Here is a 5000-nt window from a genome sequence, read left to right on the forward strand (position 1 = left end):
ACAGGTCAGAATGGTGATGGATGGTCCACTGACGTCACTCGGGATACTCAAGGCCGTGCTGAAAGGTTGACACAGACAGGTATGTAACTGCAATATTTCATCAAAGGAAGTGAGAGGGTGAAAAAAAGAGTGGGAGAGGGAGGGAGGGAGAAAGAGGGAAGGAGGATGAATAGAAGGAAGGAAGGGAAAAGGCTGGTTGAAGAGAGAGAGAGAGAGAGAGAGAGAGATAGATAGAGAGAGAGAGAGAAGAAGAAGAAGAAGAAGAAGAAGAAGAAGAGAGAAGAGAGAGAGAGAGAGAGAGAGAGAGATAGATAGAGAGAGAGAGAGAGAGCGAGAGAATATAAAAGTGCGTATATGGTGAGTGCGAGGCGGGTTTTTTTCCCCTCTCTCTTTTTCTTTCTTTCTTTTTAGTGTATTCGCCAGTTTGAATAACTATTTAGATAATGTTATAGTAAAATTAGAGTACGAATAATTTTTCCCTCATAGTTCAGCCTCGCATAACAGTAAGTTTCACCCAACCGTTTCACCGCTGGTTAAGGCCAACTATTACCAGCCTGACTCTTCTAAAACGGTGTAAATAAGAGGAGATAAAAGAGTACAGTCAAAATAAAACAAGGAATAAAATAACATTAAACAAGACGATAAGCAAGGTGCTAATAAAACCATAGTCGAAACGAGACCGACTAAGATTTCGCACAGGAAAGTCCGGTCACGTTGTGCGAATAACGGACATCCTTCCCTGTCGCTTATTCGGAACCTAATCCTAGAAGTCGAGTTGAATATCTGTCGATTATAATACAATATGAAAATGACACATGTGAATAAAAATCTGTGCAATGTGATATAATTCAAGCTCGTATCCACTTTCTGAGATATTTATCAGTGGCGTGATTTTGAAGAACAATTTTATTTGTAGATTGGAATTAGGTGTGTGCTTATATTTGAACATTTGGATTAGATATGAATGGATTCAGCATATTTCCTCGTATAAGAATAACGAGAAAATGAACAAGCGGAATTTAAAACGACATACTCATTATTACTACTCTCCTTTTGCTAGCGGGAAAAATGCTATAATAATAACAATACCGACAATGATAATGTTGCGGATGATGCTGTTATCTTCAATGGCAGTATATTTTTATCAGTACTATTGCTATGACGACTGCTGCTACTATTATCACTTTTAGCATTATCTTTATTTTGATTATCGCTATCCTCCTATTTGTCATACCTATTATTCATATTATTATGATTTTATGCTCAGTAAGAATGCTATTACTAATTAAACATAATTATCATTAGCATCATCACTGCCACCTTTTCCATCACCGCGCTCATCCTATCAATGAAAACATCCTCAGCAGTGATGTAAATGTGATGTTTTTATTGTTGTTATCAAGAACGCTGTCATAATCACCAAAGTTATTACAGTAGTATCATACACCTTACTACTATAACACGGCAATATACATATTTCAAACCCATAAAAACACAAAATGGGAAAACAGAAATCCCAAGCGCCCCCAGAGGAATAAATAAATATGCAAAATCTGTACAGTATTAGTGGTATAGGGAAAAATTTCACAGAGATGTATGTGTAAAACTATAGCAATAAAGATCACACTGAAAACACCACACATACTCGCAGGCATAGCTGGTGCATGTTTAAAGCTAGATATAACAGCATACACCAATACAGAGATCGAAACCACAGGGGCGATTCCACTCGAGTGTGCGCGCGCGCGCCTGTGTGTAAGTCCACGCGTGTGTCTGTGCTTATGTCCGTTTAGTAGGGGAGTGTAAGTCCAAGGTTGTACACATTTGTCTGACCATAGAAAGGCCCTCTTTGTGCGCCCAGCAGGGAAGATTTGAACCTGGGTTCGGGTGCACCCACCCACCCACCCACCTGCATGCAAGCATCACAACACTTTTCCACGATGCATTACCCCCCGCGAGCGCAGGGACGCTGGGCGATATCTCTGCATGTCAAGCACACACTCCAGTCCTCACCTTTAAACCCTTACTTCACGGAAATGCTAATTACGAAATCCAAAAGTATTTGCATGTCTTTCCCACGAGCACAAAATATCGTTCACAGAGTGGAATTCGTGTTCCCTCCCGCCCCATTTTTTTCTCTTTTCTTATCCTCGATGAAGAAAAATAGTAATAATAAAAAGTAATTATCGCAAACTCTCCCTTAGCCTCTCTCTCGCGCTGAGGGAGCCACTGCTCTCGCCTGACTGGAGCAACTATGCGGAGCAGGATATTCATATCATAAAGCTTCCTGTTTGATAGAATATCATGTTAACTAATACAAAGTATTCCGCACCCATAGACATCTTATATATAAATGTACATATATATATACATATATATATATATATATATATATATATATATATATATATATATATATACATATATATATATATATATATATATATATATATATATATATATATATATATATATATATATATATATATATATATATATATGTATGTATATATATACATACACACACACACACACACATATATATATATATATATATATATATATATATATATATATATATATATATATATATATATATATATATATATATATATATATATATATATATATATGTATGTATATATATATATATATATGTATATATATATGTATATATATTTATGTATATGTATGTATATATGTATATATATGTATATATATATAGATATATATATATATGTATGTATATATGTATATATGTATATATATATATATATATATATATATATATATATATATATATATATATATATATATATATGTATATATATATGTATGTGATATATAATAAATAAATATATATATATATGTATAAATATATATATATATATATATATATATATATATATATAGACATATATATATATATATATTTATATATATATATATATATATATATATATATATATATATATATATATATATATAGATAGATATATATATATATATAGAATAGATAGATATATATATATATATATATATATATACATAATATATATATATATATATATATATATATATATATATATATATATATATATATATATATATATTCCATACATAATATATGTATATATATAATAATAATATAAATATATATATATATATATATATATATATATATATATATATATATATATATATATATATATATATATATATATATATATATATATATATATATATATATATATATATATATATATATATATATATATATATATATATATATATATATATATATATATTCCACACATATATATGTATATATATATATTCCACACATATATATGTATATATATATATATATATATATATATATATATATATATATATATATATATATATATATATATATATATATATATGTGTGTGTGTGTGTGTGTGTGTGTGTGTGTGTGTGTGTTAAATAATAATATGCATGTGTCATATTGTGTGTGTGTGTGTGTGTGAATGTGTGTGTGTGTGTGTATGTGTGTGAGATGTATGTGTGTGTGTGTGTGTGTGTGTGTGTGTGTGTGTGTGTGTGTGTGTGTGTGTGTGTGTGTGTGTGTGTGTGTGTGTGTGCCGAAGAATAACTCCTCGTAAGGTCATACATGAGCCTCTGACCTTTGACCCCATGAATCAGCTTTTGGCAAATGATAGGCAGATAGATAGAAAGATAGATAGCACAGAAATTCGTGCTCAGGAAGAAGCAGGGTGACGTTGGTTATTTCCATGCCTTGTGAGTCGTCCAAAGGGCAAGTAGGAAGCGAGGGAGGAGAAGTGAAGGCAAAGAAGGAAGGAAAGAAGGAAATGAAAGATAGCAAGTAGGAAGCCAGAAAGAAGGAATGAAGACAAAGTAAAAAAGAAAGAATGTAAGAAGGAATTGAGGCAGAGGAGAAGAAGCGAAGAAGGAGAAGAGAACAAGATAAAAGCGAGGAAAATCGGGGGCATCTAGGAAAGGGAAGAAGAGCAAGTGAGACGTGAAGAAAGGGGGAAGAAGCGAAAGTAAACAAACAGAGTAGGAATGGAGAATGAGGGAGGGGAGGGGAAGGGGGACAGGAGGAAGGGAAATGGGGGAAAAGGGAGAAGGTAAATAACGGAAGGATATGAGAAAATAGAAAGGAGAAACTGGAAGACAGATGAGAAGTGAAGAGATAGAGAGGTTGGGAAGGAAGGAGGATTAGAGAGAAGGTAGATGAAAAGGAGAAGCAGAGAGATTTTGTGTAAAGAAAGAGAGGGAAAGAGAGATAGATTGAGATTGATAGATGCAGAGAGAGAGAGAGATAGAGGGTGGGGGGTGCAGAGAAAGAGAGAGAGATATGAGAGAGATCAAGAGATAGATAGACACAGAGATAGATAAAGAGATAGAAAAAATAGATGGATAGATAGATAGAGAGATAGAGAGAGAGAGGACAGGACGCTTCGGAGAGACAAAGGCACTGTGAGTGCCAAGCGCGGCGGGCAGAGAGGCGAGGCAGCGGTGCCTGGCTGGCTGGCTGGATCTCATTTCAAACAACCGTAATTGTGAGTTTGTGCCGGGCGTTTCTGCACTCCCTCGCGGCCATAACTCACCCTCACGATTGCCTCATCCTCACCCCGCCCCCCGAGCCCCTCAGAGCCGCTGTCCCCTTATCCCTTGTCTCCCCTTCCCGCTTTCCCCTCGTCCCTGTCGCCTTTCCCCTCTCCCGAGCCCCTTGCCGCACGCTCACAGATGCTGTAAACACGCCAACATATGGTGTAGGTAACTGCGTTGCCACGGACTGCATATTCAAATGCCAGTTTGTGTGGTTTCTGGGGGGAGGGGAGGGCAAGGGGAGGGCACGGGAGGGGGGGGGGGGCAGGAGAGAGGAAGGGGACGAGAGGGGGGAGGCGAGAGAGGAGGGGGACGAGAGGGGGGAGGGAAAATGGTGAGCGGAAGTAGGGGTGAGAGGTCGAGCAAAGATTTTTTTTTTTTT

The sequence above is a fragment of the Penaeus vannamei genome, chromosome 40, assembly GCF_042767895.1.
Source record: "Penaeus vannamei isolate JL-2024 chromosome 40, ASM4276789v1, whole genome shotgun sequence".
Classification (NCBI taxonomy): Eukaryota; Metazoa; Arthropoda; class Malacostraca; order Decapoda; family Penaeidae; genus Penaeus; species Penaeus vannamei.